Consider the following 13,168-nt stretch of genomic DNA (forward strand, 5'->3'; position numbering starts at 1 on the left):
ACATAAAAGTGTGAAAGCCATTGTACATCATGGCTCCAAGACTAGTTTATGGGCAATGAGTATCAGAGTCAAACAAGAATGTACTGAGTCAGCTTTAAAGTAAAAACAACTGTTAAATCACATCAGAGAAGCTAAGACCCTGGGAATTACTTAGTCCCTGAGGCTGGGTACCTCAGCAATAGGAATAATCCCATAATGGCTATCTCTCACGGGGGTGGGGGGGGGGCATGGTAAGGATGACAACCTGTAATTAAATCCAGAAGGCTGTGTACCTTTGCAGTTTGGCCCCAGCTTCTGTGGGGAGTAGGGAGCTGGTCCTGCTGTCAACCAGAAGCTGTAGCAAAAGAAAAGCAGAGCAACTCCACTCTGTGACAAGAGGGAGTTGAGGAGATCAAAGGGATAGACTACACTCCTTCTGAAATCCCCCTTTCATCTGAACAAAACATTGCCACCCACAACTGAGATGGGCTTTCCAGCATAAAAGACAACCAGAACACTTCTTTATGTAAGGCTCCCTACTCAGGCCATCCATGCTAATTTGTGGCAAGTTGATCCTAAAAACAAATGTAGTACCTTCCTATGGACCTCTGAGTGTTTGATAGGGTTTTCCCTTTGTACAAGCCAGCCAGAGGCTTTCTACTCACTGGAGATTCTAAACAGTGCTCAGAAAGGCTCACATTCCTTTTGCCAACACGGGCTCCACCTGTATAACCACAAATTCAAGTGGAAGAAAAATGAAAAAATTCCAGTGAGTTGTCAGGCAATTCGGATTTGGGTAAACTTGTGCTTCATTCCAGAAGTAGGATGAAGAGAATCTTACCCCTTGTGTTCGACCCACTTTCCTTTTCTACAGTTGGAACAATGTCTACATCAGAATTGAAAAGAACAGAAGAAATATTTCCTGGTGACAATGAAAGCATCCATTGAGAATTTTGTAAAAGATTATAAAACTGGCTTTACGACTGCTCAGATGTTCCACCCGTTATAAACATTCTTCTTGTTTAAGAGTTTGACACGATTTCTGTGTTGGCAGATGTTTCCTTTGGTTTTTGTTCCAATCATGTCAGAGCTTGATTTAACTAAAATCTGTTGCGATGTGTGACTGGCAGTCAATTCGCAATCTGTGGCAATGGGGCTGCAGATGTGAACTGTTGTCGTCCTGGGTGCTACTTTCTTGGAATCTGTTTTTAGCAGGTATTCCCTTGAGAATCTGCTCCAGGGGCTGAATCACTGGCTGCAAGGAATGTGAGAAAACAAGAGTGAAGAACACAGAAATTTACAGAATCCAACATATCTGAAAGATAATTGTCTAGATCAGCAGTTTTCAACCTGTGGGGAGTGACCCCTTTGGGGGTCCAGCAACCCTTTCACAGGGGCTGCCTAACTCCATTGGACAACACAGATATTAACATTCTTATTCATAACAGTAGTAAAATTACATTTATAAAGTAGTAATAAAAATAATTTTTGATTGGGTCACCACAACATGAGGAACTGTAGCATTAGGAAGGTTGAGAACCACTGGACTCTAGTTGGAGGGTCACTGTACACTGGGACAGATATTTAAGTGTTGGAAAGCCATGTAACAAATGGGGAAGTTTCTGTGTTGTAAGAAGGGAACAGATATAGGATATAAACAGATTTAGATGAAAAACTTACCTCTCTCATTTGTCTAACCTTTCATTTTAACGATTTTATTTCACCATTCTGAGTCTCAATTCTATCACTGTGTGCATGTGTGTGTGTGTGTATGCATGTGTTTGTTATACAGACATGTGTGTACAGATGCATATCTATGCAGTCATGCAAATCCATAGATACAGAGGAAGAAATCAATTATGCTTTTCTTTTATCACACTCTTATTCCTTTGAGCCAGCATCTCTCCCTGAACCTGGAGCTGGCTATTCCAGTTAGGATGGCAGCCAGATGTTCCAGAAATCCTCCTGTCTCTGCTACCCATGGCATTGTAATTACAAGTATATGTAAGGCAAGCTTATTACATATTACATATTACATGGGTGGTGGGATCTGAACTTGGTCCTCATGGTTGTGTAACAAGAGCTCTTAACCACTGAGGTATGTCTGCATTCCCATCAATCCTCTCATCTTTACAATTGCAAAAACACATCTGCCTCAAAGGCAAATGAATGGTGAGAAGGACATTTCCTGAGTAGCCTGTATTCACTCTTCAGTATGAGTCCTATTGATTGTTGTGGTCATGGAGGAAACCTAACATGGACAGAATTACATACTGATATCCAGGAATTGTGGAAAGATAAAGAATACAAAGTTCAAGGGTTAGGAAGACAGCTCACTTGACAAAGTACTTACTACATGAGATAAAGATCTGAGTTCAACCCTGGAATACATGTAAAACAAAGTCAGGGTTAGTGGTACACACTAGTAGGAAAGTGCTGGGGTAGCAGAAACAGGGTGATCCCTGGGGTTCCCTGTCGGGCCATCCTAGCCTACTTGACTGCTTGATGAGTTTCAAGTCAAAGAGAGATGCTGCCTCAAAAATCAAATAAACACATGAGAACTAAAAAACAAGGTGAGTTTTGTTTGAGGAATGATAGCCAGGGTTATCTCATGATCTCCACAAATAATCAAAATATCAGAAGCCCACCTACACACACACACATACACACACACACACACACACACACACACACACACACACACACAAGCAGAAAGAAGAAACCAGGGACAGAGTGTTTTGACTGCTGACATCACTAATGAAGCTATCTGTGGGGTATCAGCTCATTTATGTCCCCTGTCATATACAGGTTCTAAACTAAATAAGGAAGTGAGTATGTGTACCAGTGATTTCTAATGCTACTGAATGAGATGGGATATGCACATCTTCTCAGAACTTGGGGATAGTAAAATTGACATTAAGAATAAATTGAGCCGGGCGGTGGTGGTGCACGCCTTTAATCCCAGCACTCGGGAGGCAGAGCCAGGCGGATCTCTGTGAGTTCGAGGCCAGCCTGGGCTACCAAGTGAGTTCCAGGAAAGGCGCAAAGCTGCACAGAGAAACCCTGTCTCGAAAAACCAAAAAAAAAAAAAAAAAAAAAAAAAAAAGAATAAATTGAAGTGAACCTTCCTGCCTTTGTTAATCTTCTCAGCATTCGTACACTCATTTGATCACTACTATTCTCAGCATAGTAGCAGTAATAAAATGATAAACAGCAGAGCTTCCCCAAAATGATAACTATAAAATGTATATAATCACCAGGGAATGGTAGCATATACCCTTAATCTCAGCACTCAAGAGGCAGAGGCAGAGGATCTCTATGAGTTCAAGGACAGCATGGTCTACAGAGTGAGTTCTAGGACAGCTAGGACTGTTACACAGAGAAAACCTGTCTCAAAAAAGATGTGTATAATCCACATCATGTACATATTAACTGAGACAGTGTTCAATAAATATCAATCAAAGAGAAATCAAGCTAAGAATGGGGAGATCTTGAGCTAAATATTAACAGTGGAGAGAGAAAAGAAAAATCAATGCATCTTGAATAATTATTCTAATTGAGATACCATGTCAGGCACTCGAAAGTTTGCTCTGTTCAGTACCAATCATCTTGGGATCAACAGTTCTCAGTTATGAAAAGAACTGCTTCATCAGCACAGTTCAGTGGGTTACAGAGTCATGGTGAACACTGAGCAAGCCTTATGAGCTTCCCTCTCCCTGGTTGACTTAATTTGACAGAGATGTTTTTCTGGAATAGAAGGCAACTTTAACATATTTCATGAGAGATCTAATAAAGAGACCAATCCAGGTTCTGAGTTGGCATTTCTGGAATGATCTTCTGAGCTCAGAGAAGAAGATTGGAGAGAAGAAAATAATGGACAGAAAGCCACAGTTATGGTGGTATTTTACTTGTACTGAAATGTGATTTTAATTGTATGTTAATAAATAAAGTTGCCCGGGGGTCAGAGCTATTAGAGCCATAGCAAGAGTGTGGTGGTGGTGGCGCACACCTTTAATCCCAGCACTTGGTAGACAGAGCTAGGTAGATTTCTGTGTGTTCAAGGATACAGCCAACATTGGAGACACACGCCTTTCATCCCAACCATAGAAGACATGGAAGTCTCTACAGACAGGCAGTGACGAGGGCAGTCATGTGTTTGGGTTTACAACCAATGAGAAGGCAGAACAGAAAGGCTATAAAGACAAACACACAGGAAGTAGCTCCTTTTAGGAGAGCTCTCTTGGCTGAAGCAGGAAGGGTAAGGCTCTTAGTTCTGACCTCTTGGCTTTCTTCTCTGAATCGGCTCTGTGTTTCTTATTTAATAAGATGGTTGGTTAGATCTACACACAGTTCTGGAAACATGCCTTTAAGATAATGTGTTCTCAACCTAATGGTAAGGTATTAGATCAAAACATAAATCCCACAACTATAATGAGACTCTTTTCAATGAAACTTTTAAATGGTCTTCAGCACAAGATAGAACTCTAAGAACTCTACGTCATTCTACATTGTACTATCTTCTATTATCCATGTGTTTAATAGAAAATTATATTTTCATCAACACAGTCAAGATTCCCTATTCACTGCCATAATATGCAATTTCTTTACATCCTGTTATTAGCTTGGTAAATTCACTACTTGGTAATTCACTACTACAAAAATAGTAGTGAATTAAAAGATACCTGAAATGATTACTATAATAAAATACAATAATTTTTAGGTGATGAGAACTTTGGAAATCATAATGTGAGGTCTAAAATTACTCAACAACTGCTTTAAGAGACAATTAGACTACCCTAAGATAACCTTGAGAAAGACCACAAGATTTTCTGGGAAAAAAAAGTACTCTGTAGTACGTACTTTTTTATAGAGTCTATTTTCCCCTAGCATTCTTGATTTGAAAAGGAAATTAAAATTTCATATAATACCAAGGTAATATTATATATTTGCTCTTCATTTTATGGCTTTTGTAATTTAAAAGTATAAAGCCTATGAATGAAACGCTCATTAAAAATATCTCATATAGTTTAAGAAGCTTCCTCCCATGTTATCTCCTCAAACTTTGAAAATAAAACCTCAACTATTTTTAAGGTTAAGGCTATGACAGTACTTTCAAATATGCATTCTTCTCTTTTAATGTAATTGTATAAGTTTAATATTTCCATAAGATGGGTTAGACAGCCCAGCTCCTATTGGTTGAAAGAAGAAAAGGAAAGTGTGATTATTTAAGAATAATGATTCTAGGTGCTGTGGCTTTAGTGTCAAAGAGAAGAAACAAGAAACTACAGCCTATGGTTGTGAGCTGTTGAGTGCTATTTTAAACAGGTTATTAAAGATTGTAGCTCCACAAAAAGGTGAGGTTAACCATACTAGTTAGCCAGAGTCTATACTCAGCAGATGTGTTTATTCTTAGAAAAGTTACAAGTGGAAACTTAGAGCTTTAGCCTAAATCTTTACAGTCCTCCTTGTCTTTGAGATTCACCAAAAACATTTTTATGGAAAATAGAACTATCATAGAAACTCCAGACACATATTAAATTTTATTGATAATGTTTGCAAAGACATGTTGATAGCATCCATCACATGTCTGTATCCAACTTTTAGAGTCCATATAATTGACTTCATGGCAAACATGTTGAAGTAGGAAGTGAATTGTTATTTACTAAACTGAAGCTGGGGTGAAGAGATTTTACTAGACTATAGCATTGGGTCCAATGAAATAAAAATAGCCATAAAATTTAGAAGTGGAGAACAATAAAACTGAGAGTTCATGAGGATCATACTGATGACAGCCATGGGGAAGAGTGGACTGGCTAATAAAAATAGAGGACATTGGCCATGAGCCACAGATGGAAGGTGGTATATAGAAAGTGAAAAAGTACAGGAAACAGAGTCTCATCTAGAATTTCCCTGCTAGAATTCTATCAAGTTTGCTTAGCTAGAAGAAGTCTAATTTCTGAATACAGGAAAGCAAAGAACAAAAATTTGTCTTGATTTAAGCCACAAAGTTCATGCAAGTTTTATACTATCAATAAGATAAGAACTTTTTTTTAATTTTTCTGCTTCCCTAAGTAAGAAACAAATATATGAAGATGACCTATAAACCTGGCATTAGAGACAGGATAGTTGGCTGTGTCAAGAAAAAAAACTGAACTTATAAACATCAGTTCTAACCCCAGACTCCAGGTTAAAGAGAGGATTTATAATCTCTACACTGAGAAGATAGAGACAGACAGATGCTGACTACTTAGCCAGTTTCAAGCAAAGTGAGGGTCTCTGCCTCAAAAAAAGAAAAGCAGTAAACAGTGTCTTGGGAATAATAAACAAGATTGTCTTTTGGCCTCTACACATGCATTTTATGTACTGGTACATACCTGTACAGATAAAGGCACATATGAATGTAAATATGTGCACACATAAACATGGACATACTTGTGTGTTGTGTGTACATACAGAAACTCAAGACAAATTTTGAGTTGCAATGAGGTCCAAAAGTTTTTGATAATCCTGGTAGGAAAATCCTTCATTGACATGAACAGTTGTGACTGGAAATATCAATAACAGGGATTCTGGGTGGTGAGGGCTCAAAAATGATAGAGAAGAATTGAGGCTTAGAAACAAATTTTTCAAATAAGACATTGGCTCAGAGAATTTCCCACAGAGACTATTGGTCAAAAGAGGGACATTAAAAGCATTTTTGATGAGGGCTCAGACAAAATGAAGATGTTATGGGAAATTGGACAAAAGATTACCCTAGTTATAGAAAGCTTAGCAAAACTATGTGAATCAAAATTTATAAGGATAAAATTGGACATTCAGCAGAGATTTCAAAGTGAAATGTTATAATCTGGTTGCTTCCTGCAAGATATAGGAAAATGTGAGAAGAAAGAAACACATTGAGATAAGAACTGTTAAGTAAAATGGAGTCTGATATTGATGGCTTGAAAATTAGTAGTATTCACATCTCAGGTTCATTACAAAAAGGAGATTCACTTTCAGGAAGCATGCTTTAAAGAAAAATCCAAGGATATGGTTCCTTAAACTTTGCTAACTTAAAGTTTTAAGAAGTCTTTTTCTGTGAAACTTCTGTGAAGAAAATGAATTAATGAGATACAGACTGAGAAGGATATTTTCAAATGCTGCATTTACAAAGATATGACATAGAAGATAACAGAAATAATTTCAAAACTCAATTATATGAAGATATAAAAATCTACAATTTATTCAGAAGAGTAGCAAATAGCACAAACACCTTTAATAGGAAGGATATACAGATGGCAAAGAAACTCATGGTAAGGAGTTCACTGATCACTAAGGAAAAGATTGAAAGCCCATTGAGGTACTACTGTACCCATCAAATCAAAAGACAAAATGAACAAAAGATTCTCTTTACAGTGCTGTGGTATTTAGAATGAGAATGACCCCCCCAGTCTAACGTGTTGGAGGAACGAATCAGTCCCCATTTGGTAGAACTGTTTAAGAAGGATTTGGGGGTGTGGCCTTCTTGGAGGAGGTGTGCCAATAGGATCAGCCCTGTGGTTTCAAAAGACTTCTTCCCTTCCCAGTGTTCTTTCTACCTCCAGCTTATAGACATGAGCTCCCAACTGTGGCTCCAGCCACCTACTGCCATGTCTCCACCCTACTGTCATAAACTAACCCTCTGGGTCTGTTGACCTAATAAAACTCTTTCTTTTGTAAGTTCCCCTGGTCACAGTATTCTATCATAGCAATAGAAATGTAACTAAGACAGGAAATTGTATACAGCTGTAGAAGACCTGACCATGTGACTTTTAGGAGGAGTGTGGAAAACTCAGATATTGGACTAGAAAAGCATTTGAACATTACAAGTAGTGCTTACTGGAGCATCATAGTAGGAACTTAGAAGACGCTAGTGCTTAAAGAAATGTAGAGTGTGGTGGCCTACCTCAAGAGGTTTCAGCAGGAAAACACATTAGCCACTAGGATAGGCTAATGATATTTTGGAAAAGAATATGACTGCTTTCTGCACTTATCCTAAGAACTTTCATGAGGCTAAATTTAAAAGTAATGGACTAATTTCATGACTGTCTAATATTGACTACATCATTAGATTATTGGTAATATTTTTTCCTCTTTTTATCCTTTTTTTGAGATTATAGTATAATTACATCATTCCCCTTTCTCTTTCCTCTCTCCAAACTCTCATGTATAATACCCTCCTTGCTTTCTTTCAAATTTGTGACCCCTTTTTCTTTCAATTGCTGATGTTAGAAGCATGTGTATATGTGTCTATATGTTTGTATTACTAAATACATAAATACAACATGCTCAGTCCGTATAATATTAATTGTATGCATATGTTTTCAAGGCTAAGCATTTAGTATTGGGTATCCAATTGACATGCTCTTCACTGGAGAAGACACTTTCTTCCACCCTCACCATTCATTAGCTGATTTTAGATCTTTTTGTCTGGTTGAATGAAGCCTTGCGATGTTTCCTACAAACGTGTTAGGATGTCAATTGGTGTCATTCTTGTTCAGGTCATATTTAGGTAGTCACATTGGTTTGATTTTATGGGAGTAGCTTCTGATGTTTCGAGGAGACACAGTCTCACAGCAAACTCCCAGTTTGTTTGGTTCTTATAGCCTTTCTGATCCCTCTTCCATAATGATTCCTGAGCCTTTGGTGCAGGAGTTGTGTCAGTTAGGACTGAACTCCAAAACTAAAATTTGATTGGTTGTGGATTTCTTTAGTGGTCCTCATCTGTTGCAAAGGTAAGTTTCTTTGAAAAAGAATAGGGACTATATTTATCTGTGGGTAAAAGAACAAATATTTGGAATGTAGATATGGGTTATGGCAGTTTAGTGAAGTGGTGATCATAAATTTTTCTCTGAGATTCATGACTTCATTAGCCCTGGGTAGTTGGCTAGTTTTGTAGTACTAGGCATGATTTCCTTCTAGTTGAGTGGGTACTAAGTACAATTGAAAAAGGTCAAGGCATTCATGTCACTGGTGCATCCTTGGGATTATTGTACCATAGATGAACAGTCTTATTAAATAAGAAACACAGAGCCAATTGCAGAGTTAAAAGCCCAAGAGGTCAGAGCAGTAGCTGAAAGCTGAGACTTAAAACTGCCTTTTTTACCCTTAGCTGCCACTGTCATCCTTCCCCTCAGAAAGAGACCTACTTCCTGTGTGTCTGTCCTTTTACTGACTTTCTGTTCTGCTTTCTCATTGGTTGTAAACCCAACCACACGACCTCCCCATCGCTGCCTGTCTATACAGACCTCCAGGTCTTCTATGGTTGGTATTGAGATTAAAGGTGTGGGTCTCCATGCTGGTTGTATCCTCGAACACACAGAGATCCGCCTAGCTCTGCCTCCCAAGTGCTGGGATTAAAGGCATGCGCCACCGCCGCCCAACTTCTGCTATGACTTGCTATTAGCTCTGACCCCAGGCAACTTTATTTATTAACATACAAATAAAATCACATTTCGGTACAAATAAAATATTACCATATTGTACCATCCTTGTCATTGTTGTGACTCATAGGAATCATAGCTATTTGCCTTTCTCCTTTGGGAACTTGCATCAAGCCTACTGGTACCATGAAAGCTAGTCCACAGAGAAGATGAATTCAGGCCAGTTCGAGATCAAGGGGCTTTGAGCATGATGTCTTCAGCAATAGGGACTTACCATCTACTTCTTGATGAGATGGGCCACCATTGGCAATGGCAATAGCCAATGTTTGGGGAGTTTACTGGACAACCCTGACTAACAACTCAAAAGAGAGTTTCTCATACTTGGTGTGACAGTTTTGTTAGATGGCCTTTAGTTCTTGGAGGGAGAATTGTCATCCCAGATGAGAAAAAGTTTATTTAAACTATTTATGTACATTTATACATGGGCTTACATGCATTTTAAGTATTTTTAGTATGGTAGTTAATAGCATGATTACTTATGAATTCCTCAGATACTTTTCTGATATTTTAAATTCATCTCCTTTTATATTTATCTCCTTCCCCATCCTTTATTAGAGACCCCTTCTGTTTTTGCATGTCCCTCATTAAATCACTTATACCTTGTTATTTCCCTCTCTATTACTCCCCCCAACCTTCCTTGACCCATGAAATAGTCCTTTTTTTCTTTTCTGGTTTCATCATTTATTCCAGGCTACCCCTTCACTTCTAAAGATTTAGAACTAGGACCCACAGATGAGAGTGATCATGCAATGTTTATCTCTCTGGGTCTGGGTTACCTCATTCAATATGATCTTTACTAGTTCCAGCTATTTGCCTGTAAATTTCAAGATTTAATTTTGCTTTACTGACTGCTGAATAATCTTTCACTCTGTGTATATATATATATATATATATATATATATATATATATATATATATATCACATTTTCATTATCCAATCATCAGTTGAAGAACATTTAGGTTGTTTCCATTTCCTAACTACTATGAACATTACAGCAATGAACATGGCTGAACAAAAATCTGCGGAATGCAATATCAAATCCTTTGAGTATATGAAAGGAGTGGTATAGCTGGATCGTATTGTAGATTTAGCTTTTGTCTATTTCCAGAGTGGATGGACCAGTTTAAAATTCCATATACAGTGAATGAGGAGTTTCCTTTTCCTTACATCTCCACCAGTATATGTTTTCAGTTGTATTGTTGATCTTTACCATTCTGAGTAGGATAAGATGGATTCTCAAAGTTTTGATATGCATTTTTCTAATTGCTAGGAACAACGACTATTTTTAGGTATTTCTTAATTTCTTACGTGTACTCGTGTCTGCATCTTTGATTTTGTTCTATTGGTCTACATGCCTGTTTTTTCCTAGTTCTATACTATATATATAGCCTTCTTTTGAGAATTCAATGTTTAGGTTCCAGGCCCATTTTTTTCAGTGAGTCATTTTTTTTGTGTTTATTTGTTGACTTTGATTTTTTTTTTATGTATTCTGGATATTAATCCTCTATTAGATGAGCTGGCAAAGATTCTGACCCTGCCGGGCGGTGGTAGCACACGCCTTTAATCCCAGCACTCGGAAGGCAGAGGCAGACGGATCTCTGTGAGTTCAAGGCCAGCCTGGTCTCCAAAGCGAGTTCCAGGAAAGGCACAAAGCTACACAGAGAAACCCTGTCTTGAAAAAAAAAAAAAAATTCTGACCCAAATTGTGAGCTGCTTTCTTTTCAACATACTGCTTGATTCTTTAAATGTCCAGAAGCTTTTAAAATGAAGTCCCACTTGTCAATAATTGCCCTTAATTTTTGGTCAAATTAGAGACTTTTTCAAATTTCCTACACCTATATCATATAAGAAGGTACTACCTTTGTTTTCCTCTAGTATTTCGGATGTTTCAGGTTTCACATTCAGATATTTGATCCTTTTGAAATTAGTTTTTGTGCAAGATAATAGATACATACCTCATTTTATTTTTCTGCATGTGGACACCCAGTTTTCCCAGCACCATTTATAGAAATGATTTATTTTCTCCGTTGTGTGCTTTTGGCATCTTTGTCAAGTAGTAAATAGCTGAAGTCACATGCACTCATGTTTGTTTCTTTGATTTTGTTCTACATTTGTGATTTCAGTGGGATTGTTTCAAATTTTTCTTCATTTAGGATGGTGTTGGCTGTGGATTTTTCATATATAGCTTTTATTATGTTGAGGTATATTCTGTCTAGTCTTTCTTTCTCTTTTATCATGAAGTCATGCTGAATTTTGTCAAAATTGTTTTCTATATCATTGAAAAACCACGTGATTTATAACTAAGTCCATATATATGGTTTATTACATTTATTATATTGAATATGTTGAACTATACCTGCATTTCAGGGATTAAAACCAAATTAGTCATGGTAGATAATCTTTCTGATATATGTCTATATTCAGTTGCAAGTATTTTTTTTTTTTTTTACATTTTAAATAACATTTTATTATATCATTTGACAAAGTGTTTCAAGAATAGATATTTGCTGCCACTGAAGTTGCAGAAACATACACATTGGCATCCATAATTTGTGAAACGTGAGTTAATATTCTCTTTCTTGAAGAAAATGTTTATATTATCAAAAATGCCTTTTTTAACATACATATTTATTATGAAGACATTACACATGGTCATCAAACATATTTTGCAATATTACTTGTAAAATTAAAAAATGACAAGAGATTATGATTCACAATTGTACAGTTGCAAGTATTTTATTGAGATTTTTCAAGTCTTTGTTAGTCAAAGATATTGGCCTATTGTCTTTTTTGTTGTACCTTTCCTTGCTTTGGGTATGGAGTGATATTGGCTTCATTGGAGTTTAGAAGTTCTCTCTCTCTATATTTTTTTTTTTTTTTTTTTTTTTTTAGTAGTTTAAGAATGATTGGGTGTACCTTCTTTGAGTGTCTGATAGAATTCTGTTCTGAGTCCAGCTGGCCCTGAACTTAAGATTTTAGCTAAAGGGTTTTTTGTTTGTTTGTTTGTTTTTAATTGCCATTTCAATGTTTTCATTTGTTATGGATCTATTCAGGTTGTTGACTTTAATTTTTGGTTTTAACTTGGGTGACTGGGCTGAATCTAAGAATTCATTCATTTTTTTAGGTTTTCCAGCTTAATGGAGTATGGGATTTGAAATTATTTTCTTATAGTATTATCAACGCCTTTGGTATCAATTGTGATATTTCCCTGTTCATTTCTGATTCTGTTCATTTGAGTTCTCTCTTTCTTAGTTGAGCCAAATTTGTTTATCTTCTCAAAGAGCCAGTTCTTAGATTCATTGATTCTTTCCATTGATTTTTGTTTGTTTGTTTTTACTTCATTAATTCCTACTCTAATTTTAATTTTTTCTACTGACTGAATTTGGACTTGGTTTGTTCTTGGTTTTCCAAATTTTTTTTATTTGCATCAGTAAGTCATTTCTTGGAGCTTTTTTTCTCAGTTTAAATGTAGATACCTAGAGCTAGTAATTTCTCTTGTAGGACTGCTTTCATTGTATCCCAGAATTTTTATTGTGTTATATTTTCATTTTTCTTTAGTTATAGGACTTTTTTTTTTTCTGTTTTTTCAAGACAGGGTTTCTCTGTGTAGCTTTGCGCCTTTCCTGGATCTCGCTCTGTAGACCAGGCTGGCCTCGAACTCACAGAGATCCACCTGGCTCTGCCTCCCGAGTGTTGGGATTAAAGGCGTGTGCCACCACCACCCAGC

Source organism: Peromyscus californicus, unplaced genomic scaffold (genome assembly GCF_007827085.1).
Source record: "Peromyscus californicus insignis strain IS unplaced genomic scaffold, ASM782708v3 Scaffold_14__1_contigs__length_90479793_seg_2, whole genome shotgun sequence".
Classification (NCBI taxonomy): domain Eukaryota; kingdom Metazoa; phylum Chordata; class Mammalia; order Rodentia; family Cricetidae; genus Peromyscus; species Peromyscus californicus.